A 26084-nucleotide genomic window follows, 5' to 3' on the forward strand; every position below is an offset into this window, starting at 1 on the left:
CGCCGGTGTTTATGAGAAACTCAAAGAAAAGGAATGGGAGGTGGGAGACCAAAAGATAGATTGGACAGCATTAGAAAACGAAGAAAGGGCCCGAGCTGCAGGAGCAGGACTAGGGGAAAAGACTACAGCACTAGCAGGACTACTAGTGCAGGTACTGCCACGTTTATTAACTACGAAAAAGGAAGACTGGGGTGCAATATCAGCCTGTAAACAAAAGCCAGATGAAGACACTAGTGATTTCTATTCCCGATTTGAAAAATGTTTTGGTATAAATAGTGGCATAAAAGCAAGTAGTGAGTCATATCCACATCTGTTTGTGACAAAATTAGTTGAAAATTCTCTGCTACAAGTCAAGAATAGAGTATTGAAATTCGAAAGTACCTGGCAAGGTAATACCCCATCACAGATGTTACAGATGTTACAATATCACCACAATAGAATTAGAGAAGAACAAGAACACGAACAAAGACGTATGAAAGATACGAAAATGAAAATGCTTGTTGCACAGTCAGTTCCAGCTGATGGTCATCAAAAGGGTAATTCCGCAGGTCCTACGAAAGGGACATGCAACTATTGTAAACAACAAGGTCATTATATACATGATTGTCCAGTCCTGAAACATAATATTGCTACAGGTAGAACCCAGGAGAGACCACGTCCACCTAGACACGATCTGAATCAACAACAAATCTCTCAGCATGCACAACCTAGGTTAGCTCCGCAACAACTAACTCCGCAACAGGCAGCTCCACAACAGATCGTAGCACCACCACAAGCGCAGCCTATTGCTGCAACACAAGCGACAACACAACAGATGTATCAGTATGCACAAGCAGATTATCCCGATTATCAGCGATATACATGAAATAGCCTAGAGAGGGAAGTTGGCTTACCCCTTATTGAGGTTCCTGTAGACCAAGAGGGACCTTATGTACATAGTGAACTATTAGGGGAAGACAGAAAGTTTTTACTTGATACAGGGGCAAGCAGAACAACTATAAGACGCAGTGAAGTTCCAGGGGCACCCCTCTCAGGCTCACAGAATATTTCCCTTGGATTCTCAGGAAAACCCATAATTAATGACGTAACACAACCTCTTCCACTCACGATTGGTCCATTGACACGTACTACAGATTTATTGCTTACTAAATCATGTCCAGAAAACTTGTTAGGTATAAAAACATTGAAAGCTCTAGGAGCTATAATATGTTGTTCTCCGGAAGGAGTACGATTATTGTTACGTGACTTTAAAGGTCACTACGTGTCCAGAGACATGGATCACCGACTGCAGAATTTACCTACACATTTATGGGCACAAGGCCCTACTGATGTTGGTTGCATGAACATTACACCATATCGAGTTACACTGAAAACAGGAATAGTACTACCACGAATGCGACAATTCAAGTTACCACCAGATGCTGTAGTGGCTTTACTGCAAATTATTGACGAGCTCATTGCACAAGGAGTGGTTGTCGAAACCGACTCCAATGTATGTAATTCCCCGATAATTCCGATTCTTAAAAGAACGGATCCAAAAGCACCACCAGTATATCGATTAGTTATTGATCTGCGCGAATTAAACAAATGTATTGTACCACAATACCCTGTGGTCCCAGATATCTCTTCATTACTCACAGCTATTGACTCAGAAGCAAGGTTCTTCACTGTAATTGATCTCAAGAATGCTTTCTTTAGTGTCCCAATCGATCCGGAAAGTCAATATCTGTTCGGATTCAGTTTAAATGGACGAAGTTTTAAATTCACACGCGCACCTCAAGGATTTACAGAAAGCCCCAGCATCTATAGCCAAGCACTGAAACGAGAACTTGACAGTATCCGCATGCCAGTTAACACTGCCTTGCTTCAATATGTCGATGATCTGCTGATCACCGCCCGAAGCGAACCTGAATGTGAGACAGCGTCACTGACGGTTTTGACATTTCTGGCCGACAAGGGGCACAAGGTGTCCCCTTCTAAGCTGCAATTCTGTGTCCAGCGAGTTGTTTACCTTGGGCACTCGCTGTCCAAGGAGGGAAGGCAGCTTACACCCGACCGCATCCAGTTAATTGCTAACATGTCAGCACCCAAAACACAAAAGGAGGTGCGGGCTTTTATAGGCCTCACTTCATACTGTAGGCAGTGGATCCCTCAATATGCATTTCTAGCAAAACCACTCATCCAGTTGACAACACAGGAGGCAGCCACATCGACTGTCCTCCCTTGGACTCAAGAACATACACACGCCTTTGAAAGCTTAAAGAAAGCTTTATGCCAAGCACCTGTTTTAGCAACACCATGTTACAATAAACAGTTTACACTCTTTGTTACAGAACGCGAAGGTACTGCCTTGTCAGTACTCACTCAGGAACAAGCAGGATCACACAAACCATGTGCTTATTTCTCTAGTACATTAGATCCAGTAGCTCAGGCTCTTCCTGCGTGCCTGAAATCGGTGGCAGCAACAGCTTTAGCAATCAGACAAAGCGATGCCATAGTGTTAGGACATCAATTGACAGTACAAGTACCACACGCAGTAGAGGTTCTTTTGAACCGCACACAAACACAACACTTGACTATAGCGAGACTCACCGGTTACGAATTGACATTGTTTCAGCCACACATAGAAATCAGGCGTTGTAATACGTTAAATCCTGCCACACTGTTACCAGTAGGCGGAACAGATCCATTGGCACATGATTGTGTCGAAGTCATTACTATCACGACGAAACCCAGACAAGACTTGACAGATATCCCTTTGTCAGATCCAGACTTGACATTGTATGTAGATGGGTCATGTATGAGAACAAGTACAGGAGAGTTAGTGGCCGCTTACGCAGTCACAACAGACACTGAAGTCATTGAAACAAATTGTATTAACACTTTGTCAGCTCAAGCAGCAGAGCTCATCGCTCTGACACAAGCCTGTATTCAAGCCAAAAATAAGAAAGTCAACATATACACGGATTCACGTTATGCATTCGGAGTCGTCCATGACTTCGGCGTACTGTGGCGAGAGAGAGGTTATTTAACTTCTCACGGTGCCCACATCCAACACGGACCCCTCATTCAAGCCCTATTAGACGCGATTCATCTACCTACTGCAATATCGATTATGAAATGCAAAGCCCATACAAAAGTTACCGACATCATTTCTCAGGGTAATGACCTAGCTGACAGAATAGCTAAACAGACTGCTCAGAATCAGACTCACATAACTGACATGACAAAGACAATAGTTCCGACACCAACACATTGCATGACAATTAAGGATCCCGCCCTTGATGTAATTGACATACAGACACATGCTACACCAGAAGAAATAAAGAAATGGACTGAATTAGGAGGGATCCAAACGGATCAAGGATGGATGACGAAGGAAAAATCTATATGGTTTCTTCCCGACTCCATGGTTCAAGTTATCATTAACACAATACATAGTCCAGCGCACCTAGGAGAAAAAGCTATGCTAGACAGCATTCAACACATTTGGTTCAACAAACACTTGCGAGCAGCAGCTAAACAAAAAGTTCGTACCTGTATGATATGTTGTCAGTTTAATCCAGGTAAAAGCATCCCCGTAGAGCAGGGTGGATTTCAACCTCCCGATCATGCTTTTGAAGTCCTCCAGATGGATTATATCCAGATGGAACGATGTCGAGGATTCAAATATGTTCTCGTAGTTGTCTGTACTCTTTCCCGTTGGACAGAAGCCTACCCGGTTTCAGATTACACTGCCCCGACTACTGCCAAACAGTTAGTTCGAGAATTCTTCCCACGGTACGGTTTACCACGTGTTGTCTACTCAGATAACGGCCAGCCGTTCTCATCCGAACTAATGAAACACGTTTCCCTTTTGTTAGGCTACCAATGGAAATTCCACTGTGTCCGGCATCCCGAGGCAGCAGGTCTCGTGGAACGCCATAATCAAACTCTGAAAATTAGATTGTCCAAAATATGTAGGGAAAAAGGTGTCGATTGGATAGTAGCCTTACCAGTTGCGCTCTTTTACATGAGAATGGTAGCACATTCTCGAACAGGGCTATCCCCGTACGAGGTGATCTTCGGTAGACCACCAAATATGTGGGGGACGCCTATACCTCGCAAAATCACTGATGTTGACTGTAATATGCTGACAGATTACCTGGCTTCCTTGATGTCTGCACTACAATCTTGTCGTTCACAGGTAGCCGCAGCTTTTCCCGATAATACTGAGGTGAAGCCCCATGACGTGGTTCCTGGTGACCTGGTTTTGGTCAGGAATTTCGACCGGAAGACCCAACTGGAGCCTAGGTGGAAGTCGCCTAAGTTAGTTCTACTCACTACAAGGACAGCCGTGAAGATCGAGGGACGGAAAGGGTGGTTGCACTCGAGTCATATCAAGAAATTTTATGGACTACCATCCAGTGTGAATACTCAACCTTGTATTCCCTCACAGACAGACTCAAAGCTCCCCTTGGTTGAGCAGTCAAAACCAGAACTGTACAAACTAAAATTGAGGTCTAGCAAGTCAGACAATTTGATTGTTTAAGTCCTCTCCAAGGTGAATCGGTTGAATTAGTCTCTGACATGTATCCTCTAGACCGGAATAGAGAAAGAAATCAACAGATGCAGCTGAAAAAACATGCGTATTGTAAATCACTTCGTAGTCACTGCACAGTAACATTATTAATTTTGTTTTTTCTAAGTCTTCTGATCATTATTTCTAGCATACTACTGCACATGTATTACCCTATTCTTAAGCGTGCTTACAATATAACTGCAGAACATTCTTTTAGCGAATTACCTCCGCATGAGTTGTCCTATAGATTCGCGCTGCGCAACAACACATTTATCAGTATGTTACATCATTCCCATCAGACCAGCAATGCCACAAATTGTTGGATATGTGGCCAACTCCCTCCCTATCAGGACTATAAGGGAGTTTTGCCCCTCTTTCCCTATCCGTTCACACACAATGGCTCCTGTGGAGCATGGTTTAGTTTGATTAATTCCCTAAATTCAAATTCCGCAGTTTATCAAGACAACTGGGTATGGGGAAACCTGAACCTAGTTTTGCTTAAAGTCTGCTACCCTAACAAGGAGGGACTTCCCAAAAGAACAGGAACTGATCTAGAAAATGAAGTATATGGATTAGGTAATTTTACACTTAACCTCATGATCCTGAATGTTGAATCTGAAGCTACACCAATCTTGCCTGCCATGTCAGTATTCCCAGTAAAAGGGGAATTATGTATAAGAAAGAATGGTTCCATACACATGGGCCATAGTAAATGCACCACTGTAATAAAATTCAGTGATCAAGGCAAGTCTACATTTAGAGCTTCCCATCATTCCTACTTCATATGTGGCCAGACCGCATATATATGTCTACCTTTAGATTGGGATGGTACCTGTTACATAGCATTCCTTCTGCCACCTGTTTTCCTAGCTCCTCCTGATTATCACCGAAATACCCATTTAGTACACAATAGACAGCAGAGAGATCTCCCAATTGTCGATTACACTGAAACAGCATGGGAAAAATACACAGATTTCAATAAAGGTTTCTTTCCCTATATAGGTACAGTCACTAATAGTAAGCTGATACGTAGATTAACCAGAACCCTTGAAGCAGTAGTGAACGAAAATATTTCCGCCTTAGGCAATTTAACAGAAGAGCAGTCTGCTATGCGGATTGTTGTGCTTCAAAATCGTCTTGTCCTTGACGTCATCCTGGCCGATAGGGGCGGAGCTTGTAGGGTCATCGGATCAAGTTGCTGCATTTTCATACCAGAAAATTCGCCGTCAGTATATAAAGCCATAACTCGCCTTCATAAGATTAAAAGCCAGATACACCAGAGTCCAGGCACCTGGACTTGGTCCGGTTGGTTCTGGGGCGTGTTGTCAGCCTGGGGATGGAGAATCCTATCCTTCCTAGGTATTGGCTTTCTCATACTATTCAGTTGCTGCTTATGTCTACAATGTGGGCCAGCGATTTGTGGTCTGTGTGCCACCTCGTGTATCCCACATCCAAGTTTTCGTTCAAGATCTCGGAAGAAGAAAGAAGAACAAATGATGCTATATGAACAGATCGATGGATTGATGAAGATCGATATCTCCTGAGGGTCCGTAGGGGACAAGGAGGGAATGAGGAAATATGAATTTTGTGATCAGTTATGTCCCCTATCGTAGACCCCAACGGCTCCATGTGCATGCTATAAGTACATGTATGTTCCCTCCTGCTCCAGTTTTGAAGACGCAAATATATGTGCGTCCACCGTCAACATGTCCTCTTTCAGATCCGCCATGAATGGGTCAGATATTCCATTCCTAAGTATGAAAGGCCACCGACTTTATGTGGTTCACTTTCCACATTTTACAGATTCAGGCGAGTAGGCCCTGAATTCTGTCATCAAGCCTTTTCCTGCCTTCTGCCTCTGAAAGCTCCAGTCTGAGCCTGCATCTGTATCCATGAACTTTGTCCTACTCCCTGCGCGGCTAACGGTGCCTGATCCAGCATATTGCCTGCCAAAAACTGTATTTCACCTTCAAGATTATCTACTCCGCTCCTCATCCGATGCATTCCTGTCTAGTAGTTTAGGTAAACATTCCTCCAGCTACCGTGCAAAGGGCCAGGCCTCGCTGTCCTCATGCAAGTAATTCATAGGCCCCGTTACCATGGAATATTCCTACCCCCTCGCATCTCATGTAGACACTTAGACGCTTGTACACGCACTAACAGTCAGTATAGAATAGATTCTATCCTAGAGACCTTTCCTTTTGGATAACACAGTTCTTTAAACATAGGATATTAGATATGATTTGGGATTAGGTTGACATAACCCCCAGACTTCTGTCTCCACATGTAGAGCTAAATGTCAAGTCCCCTTCACCCTCTAGTTGCACGTCAATCACACGTCATGCGGCTGCGCGCGCATCTCTGCCAAATATTTCTGCTGACATTGCAGGATTCTTTTATGGATCCACCCACTTGTGACATCATGTTTAATGACGTATTTTAGTTACACCCATGTATACGCCTTTATTAGTTACGTATGCACAGTTTATCTGTATTATCAGCTGTTACGCCTCTTGCATCTGTTTCACTGTAATGTATTTTCTATAAAACTGCTTATCTGTCAATAATGTATGCCCTTCCTTCCTGAACTTTCGTGGTGATGGAATAGAAAGCCTACAATTCGAATTGTATTCCTTTGTATAGGAATAAAGCCTTTTAAACCCTCTAATACCACGGATTCTGCCTCTTATATTTACTGAGTTATTCTTACTAGACTTTACCGCATAAAAATAGTACAGGTAATTTAAATATTTACCACAGTGTACAGGAGTTTCTTCCTCTAAGCGGCAACCTGGGCAGGGGCGTACCGGACCCCCTTTCCACCTATCAATTTTGTGGAAGAGGGGCAAAGTGCCATATCTAAATTGTAAGTACTTTGCTAAGGTAGGTTGTATTATGTCGATCTCGGGCTCGAAGCTATAAAAGGGCTTAACGTCCAAGAAAGTGTCGGTTAAGCTTGAAGTTTTTACAGAGCTAAAGAGGTTCCTTAGGTTAGTTTCTTTGACAGCACTTGTCATAGTTTTCTTGGAAATGGCTGGGCAGGAAACCTCAGGATTAAGCCAGAGTTCCTCAAACCCAGTCGATATAAGTGACTGTTTTACAAATGCTAACCAAGGAATCCTACCAGATCCTAATGAAGCCGTAACAACTTTAAGCTCCTCCTTATAGTACACCAGCTCAGGAGTGCTCCACAGGCGCTTCCAATAAAGTAATGGCCGGACAGCAATGGCTTCTGCAATTGGGCAGATATATAAGTTTAGTCTTAGCGGGACCAAAGGAGTGCTTTTTGGCAAGTCCAATAATTGTCTAATAAAATTATTTTCGGTTATTGATAGGTTGCTTGCTGATATGTGTCCCCAAAGTTCCGCCCCGTACAGGGATGATGCCCTAGCTTGAACTTTAAAAATTTCAAGGGGGGCACTTATTATTTTGTAAGTGCAATTCTTCTGTACTTTTAAAATTCCCCCAGCTGCTTGGGTTAATCTTAAGTTGGCCTTGGCCACTTGTGGACCCCATCCCATTTTATCGTTCAAAGTCAAACCCAAATATTCAAAGGTTGGGACCCTTTCGAGGGGTCTGCCTTCCATTATTGGATGAGGGCAATTAACAGTATTAGCATTAAAAACCATGTACTTAGTCTTATTTATGTTAACCACCAGATTCCTTTTAATACAGAATTTGGAAAATTGATTTAGCACGCGCTGCATCCCCATCGGGGATTTTGAAAGCAGAAGCGTGTCGTCCGCAAACATTAAGGCGGGGAATCTTCGGGCACCCAATTTGGGGGAGTCAATGTCGATTTTGGCTAAGAGATCTTCGATAAGCCCGTTGAGAAAGAGAGAAAATAGGGTCGGGGCAAGGACACAGCCCTGCCTAACGCCTTTCTCAATCGGGAAGGGTCCGGTTAGCTGGCCTTGTTTACCGAAGCGTACTCTCGCAAAAGTACCTTCATGTAGGATCTTAAACTGATGGCATAGGTATGGTGGAACCCCCATTGTTAGTAAAATGGACCATAGCTGATTCCGATCCACCATATCAAATGCGGACTTTAGGTCGACAAATGTGAGATAAAGGCTACCCCCTTCCAAGGTCACATGCTTCCAGTAGAGCACTTGCAACCGGAATAGTTGGTCAATTGTTGATGTTTTGGCCCTGAACCCCGCCTGAAGCGGCGTCAGAATGTTATTGTCACTGATCCAAATCTGTAGGCGTTGTAGCAGTAACCTGGTGTAAATTTTTTGTGTAACATCAATAAGGCTAATCGGCCTATAGTTAGAAGGTTGGAGCGGAGAGCCCTTCTTGTGTATTGGAATTATCTCCGCCCCTAGCCACGTACTTGGCAGTGGTAGTCCCTGCAATATCGCGTTGAATAATACCAAAAGGTATGGGCCCCAAACTACTGGTTCTTCTCTGAATAGATCACCAGGGATCTTATCGAGTCCCGGCGCTTTATTAGGCTGAATACTTAAAATGGCCAACTTTACTTCCTCTAATGAAAATGGTTGCGCTGGCCACATGGGGTTCGGAGTCTAGAGGCTCAAAGGAGCTTCATTTGTACATGATGGAGAGAGAGAATAGAGATCTTTAAAATAAGTAGACCAAGTTTCTTCAGGTATATTTGGAGCAATCGTAGTCCTACCTTCTGGTTTCCCAGTATGGACAAGGTTCCAAAAGGTCCTTGGATCCTTTGCCGCAAGTGCAGATGTGATGGCAACCCAACGGTCTGCCTCCCATTCTAATTTTGCATTTTTTAGCAATTTTTTATATTCTTTTCTGGCTTCAATTACATAAGGCCTATTTCCTTGCCTTAAGGCCAGCAGTAGCGCTTTTTTCGCGTCCCTACAACATCTGTTAAACCAGAGTTGTTGTCATGGCGTAGTTTAGGTTTAACAGTGCCTTTCTTATAGAAGGTGTCCTTTAATATAGCAACCATTCCACTATGAGTTTCGGCAATTAAATCGATATCTATATTCAAAGGATTAATAAGGGTAGAATTTGCCCTTTCGAGCAAGGGGGAGACATCTTGATATAATTTTGCCATTGTTTCAATAGATGATTTCGCGGCCGCCCATCGAATTCTTCTCCAACCTTGCTCTAATCTTAGGTCGCTACTTGGGGTGCTGACTATGGCACTATCCCCACTGATTAATTGAAAGTCCATCTCGATTATCAGGGGATTATGGTCACTTTCTATGCGAGGAGGAACGCTAAAATCTGAAATTTTTGGCCAAGATGCCAAGGTCACCAAGAAGTAATCTATTACAGATGTGTGCCCCAAACCATTATAAGTGTGCTGGGCTGGGGTATCACTCTTGAAAGGACCGTTGCAGGCTCTAACGGAGAACGTGTAGGTGAGAGAGGTCAGCTGAAGGACTAAGGCTGACCAATTTTTTACAGGATAAGCATTAGAGGGCAAGACTGACCAGGTTTCATCTTCAACCATTGTGATTGGAGGGACCCCTTGTAAAGGTTCAAAATGACAATTGAAGTCACCTCCAATCAACAAAACAACATCACCCCCAAGCGTATGTAATAGGGCGGTTAACATATCCAAGGTTGTAGATGTTCTACCGGACTGTACTGGCCGTGAGTAAATGTTAATCAGAGCCAGTTTTGGTGTTTTTTTATGGGACATCAGGATGCACGTGAGATCGGGGCTATTTGTCTCTAGCTTTTTCAACGTGAATCCAAGATGAATACCCACCCAAATACACAACCCCCCTGACGGTCTTCCTCTTGTGCCTTTTACTGCAGGTTCCGCAAAAGTTACATACCCCACTCTATGAGTAGAGCCTACCACCCACGTTTCCTGAAATAAACAAATCCCATGGGAATCCACAAATGTGCACCAATCCGGGATATCTAAGTTGGATGTAAGACCCGCTATATTCCAAGATAAAAATTTTAAGGACCCTTTTGACAGTGCCTGCTTATTTCTCAGGCTTTCCTCGTGGCATAACCCATCGTGGCCAAGCGTCCCAGAGCCAGCTGAATGGCGATCTATGTGTACATTGGCAGTCTGCAATTGTACCTCCAAGGTACAATTGTCAATCATGGGGAGAGATAGGTCATCCCCTGGCTCCCCAGTGGTTACATAAGACTTTTCCTTGGGCATCATTCTGCCTTCTGTAAGGGGCAAGGGGTTAGTTACGACTTTTACCACCCCCATGTGCTTCCCCCTAGTAGTCTTCGAATCTCCTTCCCTATTGATAACATCTATTTGGTAGGCCAAGGAGGGACTGGGGGGCACAGGGAGTCAATCCACTTGGTCAAGCAAGCTGTATCTATTACTTAATAGGATTCCCGTCGCTTCTCCCCTGGGTTGACCACCCCTACTTCTATGTACATAATGCCAAGAGTCCTCCTGCTGTGGCCTCAAATTGTGCCTCCCATAATCAGGAGGGAGATAAACATGATCTGTTGAATAAAAATAGTCTAACCTCAGAGATTTAATCATTGTGTTAGAACTTGTCTGTTGCCAACTACATACATGATCAACTGCCCTGTAATCCTCAAAGTTGATAATTACACAGTCCCCACCCACATTTTTTGGTTTGTAGCCCACCCACCCCACCCTTCTAACAAACAAAATTTTGCTTTGGATGGATCTAGGCAAGGGTCTATGGGTGTTCAACCAATGCATTGTCTTGTTTTTGAGTTCCTCATATGATTCTTGTTTGGAGCTCATCAACTCAGGAACCTCCGTAAGAATCACTACATATGGGGCACAGTCCGGGGGTAAATTAATACATGGTAAGTCTCGGGAGGTGATTTTTCCTCCATGATGATTTGAAAACTCCTTCCCTGGAGTAGCAGTATTTACAGAATTTGCCAATTGCAAGGGTTGCGCCTTTTCCACAAAAGAAGGGTTATTTTTTTGACCATTTATATTAGAACCCAAGGTCGGCCCCTGTGTAGTAGACAATGTGGGTTGATCATTTGCAATAGTATGTGTTAACTTATGTTGTGGCTGTGGGGCATTAACTGGTGTTATTAAGGCTTTAACTTGGGTTTGGATAGCAAGAAAGTCCTTTCTAAGACCCATATTTTCCACAAGCAAAGCCTCCATTTTTCCCAATCTATCGTCTAGGTGTTTCAATTTTTGCTCCACAGGCTGGATAAAAGAAGATAAAACCAGACTCAATTTCCCCACCAATAAATCTAGGTCGAGGGGACATATAGTTGCAAGATCTCTGCCAGCCTTAATGGGACTATCTATTAAGGTCACAGAGGGGCAAAACTCCGATTGATCCGTAGTCCGGGGTGCCAAAGTACTATTAGGTTTAGGCTGTTTAGGTTTTCTGCCCCGAGATGAGGTATCAGCCTTCTTCTTTTTCGGAATTGCACCCTCCTTAGGTCTTGTCTCCTTCTGATTGTTTGGGCTCACTTCAATTGGGGCTGAAGTTGTATTTGTGGACTGGCCATATGGTGATTGAATTGGGCCATCCGCCTGAGCACCTATATTGATCCCAATATTGTTTGAGTTAGTAGAAGGGTCCACAATAGCTCTACTTGGCTGAGTAGAGACTGGTGAGCATACATGGGCAGTAGGGCCCAGGGAAGATCTCCTTTGAAAGATCGCATCTTGGGACATACGGCGTTGCGTCATTTCAATTTCACGTTCTAGGACCGATGATGCTCTCGTTATGAATTGATCAAGAGTCCCAGCTACCATCCCTATTGGTGTCGTTTTAGCACCCCTTCTGGCAGCCATTGCACAAGGATGTTAGGATTGGGAGGAAATGTTATAAGTACTCACGGTTCGGGCTGAATGTCAGAGGGCTGGCCCAGCCCGGCCTCCTCTGGCCCCGGACGGCCACAGACGGTCCCGCCCTTGTCCCGGGCTTAGCCCGGCGCCGCCCGCGCGCGTCCTGCGACGCGGAGGGAGCCGCGTTCTTTTTTGCGCCTCCAGGCGTGTGGGTGTCGTCAATAGGCGCTAGGGCGCCTGGGAGCTGTAGTCTCGCCCCGCTACTCGTCCGGAAGAAAAGTGGCGGCGGCGGGGGAGATACGCAGCAGGAAGGAGCCAGGAGCGGCGTTGTCAGCGCAGGTAAGGCAGGGCGTCAGCAGAGTCCCCCAAGCAGTAATGCAAGCCTCGGTTTTTCAAGTTTCCAGAGTTTCAAGAGAAAGACAGAGACTCAGCATGTGTGTGCCTCTCTGCATGGATACATGAATGAGTTGAATTGCATGTGTGAAGCTATATTTGGTATGTACATATAAGTGAATCACACAGAATGTGCAGAATTAATATTTTGATGTTCGCTGTGTGTATGTGTGTGTGTGTGTGTGTGTGTGTGTGTGTGCATGAGTGTGTGCACACATGAGAGACCGAGAGAGAGAGACTAGCATGCCTGTGCCTCTCTGCATGGATAAAGTAATGTGTTGAATTGCTTGTATTAAGCTATATTTGGTATGTGCATATAAGTGAATCACAGAGAATGTGCAGAAATAATATTTTGATATTTGCTGTGTGTGTGTGCACGCGTGAGAGAGAGTAATTCAGCATGCAATATATCATACTTTGTATCAAAGTGCATGTTCACCATCTGCAAGAGTGAAACTGCATGTATAATCTGTGTGTGAGGCTGAAAGAATATATTTATGATACTACGCATGCCAAAAATTACATAAGTGAAATTATTTACCTTTGTGACATTTTGAGTTTTGCTGTCAGCAAAAAACAGCCTGATTTGCAGAGTGTAATAAAAATGGACATTTTGTGCCTGCAGGTGGTGGAAAAGGCTGTGGGCTGGTCAAACGTTCTAAAGAGGATTAAGATAATAGACCCGAAGCCTAGTAACCTTCCTAGGAGACTACTCATTTGGTATGATGATTCGATTTTAAACCTTATTAAGGTGATAAGGTATTCATGCTCCAAGCGATGTTAGTAGCCATAAGACTGATTTTAAGACTTTTTTTAATGTACAAGAACTCACAAATGGGAACATTTGTTATAAGACCTTTGTAAATTAGCCACATTTGAATAATCATTATTGTGCCACATGGAGATAATTTGTGATCTAGAACGTGTTTCCTGAAGGCTATGACTCAATGTTCTTTGGTTACTAAAAACGAAACAATTTTAAAGTTTGAAAGCTTTAATATTGATTGCTGCTTTATTTGTTAGTCAAGTCCACGTGTCTGCTTGTTTCATCTTTACATCCTCTTTATTCTTTTTACAGTTGTATAAACAGGAAATGATGTGGTTATGGTTTAATTTATTTGCTTCTTTGTTGATTTGTCTGGAAGATTTCTGTCTAGGACCACACGAATTATTGGATCAATTGTGTTTGTACATTTGGCTTTTGTGGTTTTACTCATGGGCATATTTACTACTTGACCTAGGTGTAAATCTACACTTTTTCCATCATTACAAAGTTTAGAGTCCCACCTAAATGTTGACAAATGCTTCCACCTCTGTGGTAGACTCCTACAATAGGATACACAAGTGTAAAGTTAATACTAGGACATTTTCACAAGTAGTTGGAGAGCTCCCCCAACATGACAGAGATATCCCCGTGGCAAAGAATAGGGAAAAATGTTAACCCTTATTATTCTTTCAAACAACTGTAAAAAGTATTTTAATATACAATATAAATGTAATATATTTAAGCTATGTATTATAAGCCTAGAATTAATAAAATGTTGCAGCAGATTCATCGCAGTAAATTCATCTAACTATATTCATTTAATTTTTAATTAATTATTGTGAAGAAATAATTAAAAACACATTTTTGTTTTTACATAATTTGTATTAAATATTCTTTATTATTGCAGAATTATATCACACAATTTATTAATGTGGTAACAAATATTTGAATGTTATTGTAAAATTAAGTTTATTATAACATTTTAAATGTCAAATAATTATTTAATAATTATATATAGGTGTTTTTAAAATCAAATATTATGTATATACAGATATATAAACACACAAACACAAACATATATATATATATATACACACACACACACACATAGTTTATAAATGTAGACATAATTGTATTTATTTAACATTATTGTGGGGTGATATTTTATGTCCCTGACTCCATTAGCTTCCATGAGAGTGTGCTGAAGTAGCTATGAGTGGCCCTCTGTGGTGCTTTAATTACTTCAAGACTGAGTTGAAATGCATTAACAGCTGTTTTGTCACCTTTAGGGCTATTGTAACTTTAGAGGTGTAGTTTGTGCATACCAAAGGGCTTACTCTACTGTGGGTGAATATTTGTAGTAGCCTGTGCCTCCTTAAACCCAGTCTTACTTTTCTCTAAACTCCTCCCATTGTGTTGGAAATAGTTTCCATTTTCCAGCTACTCCCTCCTTGCTCCTCCCACATTTACTGCTAAGAAGTAGAGGTGCATGCATAGAGATCTCCACCACAGGGGAGAGAAAAGTTAGGAGAGGCGAATGTCTGCACCCGCAGGTTGGTGAATAGCATTTTGTAGCACATCAGTAGTACTACTCAACATACAAAAAAATGCAGTTTGTTAATATTGCCCTACATCTGTTGCCTTTGCATTTAAATTAAGTATTGAAAACGAGCTGAGTTTGAGTATCCCAAAAAGTTCACAGTTTTCAGTGGTGGGTTAGGGATGGGAGCGAGACATCCACTTTCTCTACTGGACGTTTTACAGACATTTTATTGGTCCTGCTGAAGGTAGGTAGTCAAATGGGAAAAGAGAGGGTAATAGGAAGCTGGAGAGGTGGATCACGAAAGAGACAAACAGCAATTTACAGTGCAGCGTAGGAGTCTGAATGGATTGTAGTATCTGGGGTGGGGTTAGATGGGACCAAGCAGGGAATATTTAACTCTCAGAGAATTAAAAGAGGCTCAGATACCTTAGTGGAAGAAAAAAAAAGATCTACACAGCTACACAGATGGTAGTCCCATTATAGACCCTTATAGAGGTTGAAAAGAGTCTTAAAAATGTGAACCCACAAAAAAAAGAAAATAAAGAGAGGTTCTATGTGGCAGATGATGAAGTGTGAATAGGAGAATTCATCTGGACATTTGAAGAAGGCCCCGTAAAAGAAAAGAAACACTATGTTCAAGTGAAAACAGCCCTACAGCTGCATGTGAGACGGATTATATGAGTTGTGTCGAGTGTTGCTGTTGAGCAATTTAGGTCTTCAAAAATAAACTGGAAAAAATGACAGCCATTCCTGAACTTGAGAGTCTCTTCTTCTGTGTGTGCGTTTTTGAATGTATGTAGGTGAATGTTTAAGGGAGATTCTCTTCGTGTGTGACTCTATGGGCCCGATTCACAAAGGTAAAGTTAGACCAAAAGTCTAACTTTGCTACTTTTTGGTATTCACAAAGGTAAGGTACGAGTTTCCACCCTCCGGCAGAGTTTCCACACTCAGGGTGGAAGCTCTGTCTCAGATTTCTTCCACCAATGTTCAGATTCCACTCCAAGTGCAGGGATTCCACGTCGAGGGCAGAAACTCAGCCCCAAGTGTGTAAACTCTGCAGTCATAAAAATACTACTAGTAACTTACCTTAATGAATACTGAAAAGCAGTATAGTTAGACATTTGGTCTAAACTTAGACCTTTGGTCTAACTTTACCTTTGTGAATTGGTCCCATAGTGAGTTCGGGCAAAGGTTGATAGTTCTTCTCAGTCAAAAGTTCGAACTTTAAAACTTTCCTGAAAGTTGTAACTCATCAGAGTTATAAACAAGAAAAGCTCACAAAGTTGAATACCTGTTTGTGTTCTCACAGTAGTCCTGAACCTTGTGGTCAAAAGATCCAAATGGGACAAAATAAGAAAAACATAGCCAGTGAGGTTGCGTGTTTTGTTCAGCCCTGCACCTTGTCTCAGTCCTCCAGAGATTACAATTTTCAAGTCTTAGGGGCAGATTTATGTTCCCTGGCGCATCCCTGCAAATCAGCATGGATGCGCCAGGGAAGATGCGTCACGCAAGTTTGCCCTTGCGCCACCGCAGAGGCGCCGCATTAACAATGCGGTGCATCGTGGCGCAAGGACAAGCAGATACGTGACGCATCTGCCGGCGTAAGGTTGGCGCAGTGCTGAAGTTGTGTCACAAGCGCGACGCAACTCCAGCACTGTTCCAACCTACCCTATCCCTAACATGGTGCGTCAAGCATTAGGCCTGCTTCAAGCAGGCGCAGGGCTTTGACGCATCAGCGTTGGGAAAGTGACTCAGTGAAATCTTATAGATTTCATTGAGTCACTTTTCAGGGGCGTTCCTGCGACGGAACGCCCATATGAAACCTGACGCAGGTTTCATATGGCGCAGGGCGCAGGGCTTTACACCGTGACGCATCTCCATAGATGGGTCATGATGTAAATGGGGCGCAACATGGCGCAGGGTTTACGCCACCGCTGCATCACAAAAGTGATGCAACGGCGGCGTAAAAGTGGCGCCAGTCTGATATAAATCTGCCCCATAATGTTTAGTAACATTTACATAACTTCTTCCTTAGGGGCATATTATCAAGCGGCAGTGATAATTATCGCTGGCCGCTCGTAGCGTGAGGATTTTTATCGCTGGCTATCGCTGGAAATTATCGCCATGCTAGCGCTGTATTAACAACGCATAGCGCAATGGCGATAATTATTCCAGCAATAGCGATGTTTTCCATTGAACATCGCTGGTTTTCCAGCGATGTTCCATGGAAAACAGCGATATCCTTGATGATAGGGCCTGTGGTCTTAGCCACACAATCCACCCCCCATGTTAGGTATGCCTTAGTCAGGAATTTAACAGACGTTAAATTCCTGCGTTAAGGCATACTTAACGCAATTTCAAATATCGCTACCCCTCGTTGATAACACCGCGAAGCTGCCTTCGAGATATTTTCCCATGTTGTTGAATCAGCGCTGAACCTGGGTAACGGGAATCTGGACAAAACCCCGTACCAAATATCCTCCCTTCGTCACAGACCAAATATCACATTAACACATTCATTCCTACAATCATTGGTGGGGCCCATAACACCAACATTCACACTTCACTTCTCACTGGCCTGCACTTACAGGAGAGATGAATGTTCCAAGCGCTGACATGAGAGGAATACCGTATAACCTATAGAAAGAAATTTATTTACACTTTTATACACTAATATCCTTACCCCTACAGATCTCAGTCCTAAACATCAAGATACTCTTCCCACATGATCAATGGATCATTTAGTTGGATTAATAAGGTGATTTAGACCAGCTAAAACACATTTGATATCTTGATCTTTACCTCCCTCAATAAATGACAAAACGCATTTTCTTGTTCATCAATATTTGTTTATCTAATTATCGCAAGAATTCAGTTCCATCTATTAAATTTTATTAAACCACAGAACATCATATTTACCTAATCTGGCTATTCGTCGTCCTCTAAGTCATCAAATGTAGTCGTCAATCAGTCGGAATTCGAAAGTTCTTCATGCAGCACGCTACAGTCCCAAGGATGGTCAAGGACCAGAGACGTGCAAGCATCTATCAGTGCCCATAGATTTTAGGAAGTCCTCAATTCATCAAAGAAATGGGCAGCAATTCAGTCTGTCAAAGATTCAGGAACGCAGCAGTCACGTAAGAGATAAGGGATTTTTTCTCTCTATTCTACCGTCATTTTTATAATAAAAGTAAAGCCAAAGATGATACATTTTACAAAATTTGGGCTTATCCCATTGGTCGGTTGGGATCGTCCCGTGAAGTTTCACACAGTTCAGGAGGTTATGTCATTATACATGATCCATCCGGTTCCTTGTGTCTGTCCAAGTACTTGGCGGGCTTCCCATCGTGACCTTGCTTGGGTACAACGAGAGAAGGGTCATGTCGAAGCCACAGCAACGTGTTGTAGCGCAGGCGCACTTTGTCCGAAACCTCGTGGAATGGTGGCCATCACGTCAGTTTACGTCGGCGGCCATCTTTACTATCGGCCCGAAGGACAACTTAAGCGAAACAAACACAAAAGACTAATTAATACATAGAAATAATGAATAAAATGTTAAAACCGCACTAATTCCCCCATGTGCTTGTAATTATCTAGCATATAGCGAGATTTAAAGCTTTCATATTCACCCATTGATGTCATCTGGTGCAACATTAAGAAAACGTCATAAAAGCAACATATATCATGCGATATTCTATTTTTCTACTGTTAATATGCGTACATATTTTAATTACAAATTATTTAGCCATGCAAAATGCAAATCCCACGTGTACTTCATACATTAGTAATGTTGATTAAACTTCATGCAAACACACTAACAATATTATAATTAATAGATTATTCTAATTAGTATAAACATGCAGAAAAGAGGGGGGTATAAAAAATGTTGTTCTACCCGCTCCATCAATCCCCCCTGTGGTGATTTTATCGCCACGCCATTAAAATGTTGTATTACTTTTCATGGAGTTCAAATGAGTTCTTGCTTTTATTCACATCTCAGTCTCCCCACTTTCTTCTCTTTTGGCTGTCTTATACATATTTTCCTTTACTTCTTCTAATTCTATTTCTTCAAATTCCCTCTCTTGTTTCTTATCTTTTCTTCTTGAATTTTCTCTTTTTAACTTTTTCTGATTTGTCTTCCTTTTCTGACAGAGGCATTCTAATCTTAATATTAATGCTAAGAAAATCACACATGTTAATGTAAATAAGCTATTACCTAAAAATGTACTACCTAGGTTTAATAAGAAATTTTTAATAGCAGATATTTTCTTTCCAATCTTCTCCCAAACACCTTCAACGTCCAGTGGTGCAATTTCATCATGCAGATCAGAAATATTTTTAATATAAATTTTCAAATCTTTACTTTCGTCTGGAATGTAAGTACAACAATGTTGAACTTTCAGCTTTCCACAGACTCCACCCTCCTTTGCCAATAATATATCAAGGGCAAGTCGATTTTGCATTACCATGGCACGCATGGCAACAATTTCAGTGTTTACCAATAAAAATTATCCAGCGGTGCCTGTTGACAAGTGATCCACTACTGTTGATAGCCTTCTAATTTTGTTTGCATTCAGAGATATTCCCACTGCTGGTATCAATGCTCCAAAGATATCACCTACAATTTCTGACCAAGATTCTCTCATTCTACGTGCTAAATAACTGCCTAACTTATGTACACCATCTTCTCCTCTTCCCATGTGAAAAATCTTTGGGAAAACCAAGCCTACATAACATGTGCCATACCAATGATCTGGCAAACGATAATACGCCTTGCTCCCGTAGATAAAGTATAACCCAGGAAAAACTGGATCATTTCCTCCTTTAAATCCCCATCCACCCATGATTCGGTATCTATCATGGCACTCACTATTACCTACAAAGTAATTATCATATGCAGTTTGATTCCTTCTAATACAAAATTTCCCTTTCTGAGGCCAATCTAAAGCCATAGTTGGACTAGCTTCTCCCTTCAAGTGTTTTTCCATTTCAAAATCCCAAACTGTCTTTCCCACCTTTCCTTAAGATGCTTTCCTTTGCATTTTTAATCTCCTTTCTTCAACCATATCCAAAAATTTCTTTTCTTCTTTCTTTAAACTGCAAGTCAAATTATTTCTAAAAATATATTCTAATGGTAGTTCTTTAGTCTCTAAGAAAAATTCACCTAATACCTGTGCAGGTTTTACCTTGTTTAGCTTGTTAATTGATGGTACTTGTGAAAATATGTTATCTACATCTGAAAAATAATACTCTAACTTCCCTGTTTGGTAAAATAAACTAGCTATTACACTACATGTTATTCCATAAGTTACTGGAAGGTGGTGATAGGTCACTCCCTCCGATACAGATGCAGGTAACTGCATACAAACATAGCAGTCCCTTACGTCCATTGTCTTTACATATTCATACAATAATTTCGAAAAAACATTGTTAGAAAAATCAGTTATAGACCTGTCTTTATGCAAATAGTTTCTATCTATTCTAGTTGGAACTACCTTCTGAATCTTTTCTATATTAGTTTTGTTTTCACTATGTCCTTCTATTGTGTCTATAGTAATCTTAAATGAGATCATCAGAGCTAGTATACTCCACAGAAGCATTAGTAATCCTGTACAACAACAACACATTTTACACCATCGCTTCAAAAATATACATCTACCTTTTCTACTATCTGTGTTTGCCATTTTTGTAAAAATGAACAGTGTCTTTTGACTTAGCCTCTTCTACTTCACAACTAGTTTGTCTAACCCAAGGCTCTAAGCACCTACTTGGTTCTACCAGTTTTTATCTTTTTCCCGTATTGTATTGCCTTTCCATTAGCAGCATTCAGTTTGGCATCTCATCATCTTTCACCTTTCCTTCGTGATCTGAATACAGAATGTCCTTAACATCCGCCTTTTATACAATATCGGACAAGATAACTCTCAGGATTTCAGATTCCTCGTCTTCCTTAACTACTTCTGGTACAGTCACCTCTGGGTTTCCTTGGCTATCCGCCTCTTCTTATATACGTTATACTTTATACTTCTGGTTAGGTTTCCTTGTTCTTTTGCTTTCTCCAATTACAACTATTTCTTCGTCTTTCGATTTTACTTGACTTGTTACTTCATTCACCTGTTCAGCTCTTGGTGAATTTACTCGTGTCAGTCGATATCTCAGACTTTTTATTTTATTCGGTCAAACTTCGTTTTTTGCTGCTCTTTTCAGTTTACTTCCTTTATCATTCTTTTCAGTTCTCCAAGCTCTCTTTCTTAGGACTCGACCTTCTGGTACTTCAACTTCGCTTTCCTCTGACTCTGTTTCAACTTGATTTTTAGCTTTCAACAGCTTTTCTTTCCACCACTTCTTTTGTTTTCCCTACTTCTGTCCCTCCTCGAGTCTCCTGCACGCAATCTTCCTGCTGACTACTTGTCTCTTCCTCTAACTGGATGTTGGAGTTCCCTACACCTCCTCGGGAGTCTTCCGCAAGAATCTTTCTGTCTCTCTCTGCATCTGGCACCTGTCCATCTAAATTTGTTATCTCACGTGGTATTTCTCGCAGTTTTTCATCCGGCATTTCTTTATCAACAATTTCTTTAATTGTCTTTTCACTGTCTTTTTCTTTTCTCGAACGTAGAGTTCCTTGTTCAGTCTCTGAGTCTGAGCTGGTATCAGAAATCTGTAACCTTCTCCTCAGGGAAATACTTCTTGGGACAAAAGTTAGATCTGACTCTGATTCCCCCCTTTCAGGGTTTTCTTTTGTTCTTGTCTCTTCATCATCTGATTCAGTGCTAGATTCTGATTCATCAAAATATTCTCTTTCCGTGCTATCCTCTGGATTTGGAATTCTCAATGTGTGACTTGCATGAATCCAGTTCTTGATTCCTGCACACTTCACAGCTGTTGTTGTAGTCAAAATCACTTGTCGTGGTTTTCCCCACCTTGGGACCAAACAGTTTCTTCTTCTGTGTACTTTGATTCTTACCCAGTCCCCTGGGCTCAGATCATGAGCTTGCTTCTTTTCAAGGGTGGTGGCATCCGCTCCAACCTGGTGAAACACAGAATGAACTGCGTCAGCCAGGCTTTTACAGTAATCCAACACCATATCATCAGTTATAGGCAACAGCTTGTTGACTGGTATGAACACAGGATGCATTGCTCTACCCATGATAATTTCATGGGGGCTCAACTCTGTAGTTCTGTCTGGAATTGATCTAATAGTCATGAGTACTAGAGGCAAGACATCAGGCCATTTCATACCTGTGGCTAAACACATTTTCCCTATCCTGTTTTTGATAGTACCATTCATTTGTTCCACCACACCAGAAGCCTCTGGGCGATAGGCACAATGTAGTTTTTGTCGTACATTCAATGCTTCACAAATCAATTTTATGATCTCATTATGGAAATGTCTTCCTCGGTCTGATTCAATTGTTACTGGGAACCCGAATCTAGGAATAAATTCTCTCAACAGCAATTTTGCCACTGCGATTCCATCATTTCTTCTTGTTGGGAATGCTTCTACCCATCTAGAACACAAACAGACCATAACTAGAACATTCCTCAACCTGTTACAGGGAGGCATTTCAATGAAATCTACTTGCATTCTGGTAAAAGGCCCTCCTTCTCGACCTATTGTTCCTAGACTCACTACTGTCTTTCTTACAGGGATGTATTGCTGACATATAAGGCATCTCTGGCAAAGACTTTCTGCTACAAGTCTAAATTTTGCATTGTACCAGGTCTGCTTAAATGACCTGATCATAGCATCTCTCCCTATGTGTCCCTGACCATGATACATCCGTGCCATGGCAAACATCATGCTATCAGGCATAACTGGTCTTCCGTCCCGATAGACCAACACATGGTCCTTTTCCCTTGGTGCACATCCTGCTTTTACCCACTGTTTCATTTCCTCATCTCCTGCTTCTTCCTGCAATTGCCTTACTTCCTCCCAGGTACCCACAATGTTAGTAAACATTAAGGTGCAAGAAGTCACTTCTTTCTCCTTTGCCCGATTAATGGAATTCTGATTTTGTGCACAGTATTGGGCCATATCATTGGCGTACTTGTTGCCGATGGCAATGTAATCGCCAGACTGACTATGTGCAGCACACTTCACAACAGTCAATTGCCTAGGCAGCTGTATCGCCTCAAGCAATTTTGCAACCACTTCAGCATTCTTAATGGGAGTTCCACTTGATGTCAAAAATCCTCTCTGTAGCCATATTTGGCCAAAGTCATGCACCACACCAAATCCATACTGACTGTCGGTGATCACAGTCACACTCACACTCTTCCCAATCTTACATGCTCTAGTCAAAGCAACAAGTTCAGCTACTTGGGCTGATCTTACTCCTTTCAGGTAGGATGCTTTCATTACTGCTGCAACTGTGCATACTGCATATGCTGCACTCAACATTCCATCATCTGTTCTCAGGCAAGAACCATCTACAAACATCACAAAATCACTTTCTGGCAATGGTACATCTTTTATGTCAGGACGTGGTTTGATACAGAAATCAAGTACATCCAGACAATCATGATCCGCTTCGTCTCTGACTTCCACATTCTCAGCATCAGGCAACAACGTTGAAGGATTCACATTCAAGCATCTCACAAGACTCACATTCGTTGCACCTAATATGACTTTCTCATACTTAGTCAGCCGACTATGTGTCATGTACTGAGTGCGACTCCTTGTTAAAAGGATTGCCATATCATGAGGTACAAACACTTTCACAGGATATCCCATCACGATTCCTTCACTCTGCTCCAAACTCCGACAGGTAGCAGCCACTGCTTTCAAGCACCCAGGTAAGGCTGCAGCTACTGGGTCTAGTATTGATGAAAAGTATGCAATTGGTCTCCTCATCTTTCCATGTTTCTGTATTAATACAGAAAGTGCACATCCATTCCGCTCACTGCAATACAACTCGAACTCCTTCTCATAATCAGGCATTCCTAATGCTGGCGCTTCCATCAAACCATCTCTCAATCGTTTAAATGCTGCCAATTCCTCTTTGTTCAAATCAATGGGGTCTCTCACTTCACTTCTTGTCAAGTGTACCAAGGGCTTTGCAATCAGAGAGAAATTGCTTATCCACTGGCGACAGTATCCAACCATTCCAAGAAACATTCTCACCTCTCTTTGCGTCATGGGAGCTCTCATTCCTTTTATGATCCTGTTTCTGTCTATTGTTATCTTTCTCAGTCCCTTTTCAAAATTGTGGCCTAAATAATGTACTTCTTTTTGGCAAAATTGTAACTTTGATGGTGACGCTTTAAGTCCTCCATCAGCCAGATGATTCAGCAAATGTTATAGTGTCCATTACACAAGCTTCACGAGTCTTCGACGCCACAAGAAGGTCGTCGATATATTGTACTAACACTGAATTTTCGGGCATCTCTAGATTTTCTAAGGATTTCTTCAATATCTGATTAAATATTGAGGGGCTTTCTGTATACCCTTGTGGAATTCGGCACCAAGCCAAAATACACTTGCCGGAACGAAATGCAAAAATTTGCTGGCTGTCATGGCGCAATGGAATGGAAAAGAAAGCATGGCATAAATCTATCACAGTATACCATTCTGCATCATGGGGAATCTGATACAAAATCACAGATGGATTTGGTACAATGGGACAACACGACACAACAATTTTGTTTATCTTTCTTAAATCTTGTACTATCCTTAACTTTCCATTAGGCTTTTTCAGTCCCATAATCAGGGAATTACATGGCCTACTCATTATTTCTCTCAAAATGCCTTGTTTTATCATTTTCTCAATTATTGGAGTAACTCCTTCAACTATCTCAGGTGTCAGTTTATATTGAGGGACATTTGGATAGCTTACTCCTTCCTTCGCTGTTATTTTTACTGGGTCCACATTTCTCATTAGTCCCACATCTTCTCCCATGAAATCCCAGACTTCTGCCTTTACAGTCTGTTTCAGTTTTTTGGGTAATTCATCAGGGTTAAATACAGCATATGCTTCAGTAACCTCAGTTTCCCTGTTTGCCATGGTCATCTTATACAACACATCTTCATCACAGGTCTCAAATGCTATACCATCAGGGGTACAGAAAATAGTGCAATTCATTTTGCACAGCAAATCCCTACCTAACAAATTCACAGGACTTGTGTCGCACACAACAAAGCGGTGCATTTCAGAGAATTTCCCTATGCTAACATTCACTGGTTGTGTAAGATAAGTTTTAATCTGTCTGTTGGATACACCAACTACTTGGATCGTTTCATCCGAGAGAGGAAGATTCTTAACATCAGCTGACCTAACAGTTGATCGAGTAGCACCAGTATTGACTAGGAAAGTAATATTTTCATTATTTATCTTCCCATCCACAAATGGGCCTGTCTGGTCTACTTCTAGAGTTGCGCCAAGTACGCACTCTTCTTCCTCCCTTCGGCACCGTCAATAACCTTCTTCTGAATCGCTCTCATCGCGTTGTAGCCAATACTGCGAAACAGCGCTACCGAGCGGCATCTTACTTACCTGTTCTTCGTTGTAGATTCCTGTCTCATTACTGTATTTCTGTGAGTTTTTGCTTTGTGGAAAAGACGGTTTTGGCACCTGATTCTGTTGGGTAACAACCTGCTGCTGTCGCTGCGGTTGACCACTCACCTCATTCTGCACCTCTGGATTCAATGATGCATTTTCATTATTAGTACTTGGGGGAAATTTACACTCCGATTTCCAATGCCCTACTCTACCGCAATTATGACATGGGAATTTCTTTTTATCTTCTTCTATATTAAAATTTCCCTTACCTTTCCCAGGAAAGAATTTTGGTCTGGGTCCTGTATTATTCGCTTGTTCCGCTAACTGAGCTTCCTGTCTCTCTGCCACGTTTACTTGTGCCCAAATAGCTTTCTCTTTTAATTTACGCTGTTTTGCTTCAATCTCATCACTGATATATTTTGCATGTCTCAATACTTCATCTATTTTCTTATTTTGCCAATCTACAGTATGTTGTTTGATCATCTCACTAATTTCTGGACGTAGACCATATACAAATCTGTATACAAAATGACTCACATTCTTTTCACTCAAATTTTCATCACTACTGAACTGTTTAAAGGCCAAAATCAATCTTTCGTAATATGCACGTACCG

Source organism: Triturus cristatus, chromosome 6 (assembly GCF_964204655.1).
Source record: "Triturus cristatus chromosome 6, aTriCri1.1, whole genome shotgun sequence".
NCBI classification, from domain to species: domain Eukaryota; kingdom Metazoa; phylum Chordata; class Amphibia; order Caudata; family Salamandridae; genus Triturus; species Triturus cristatus.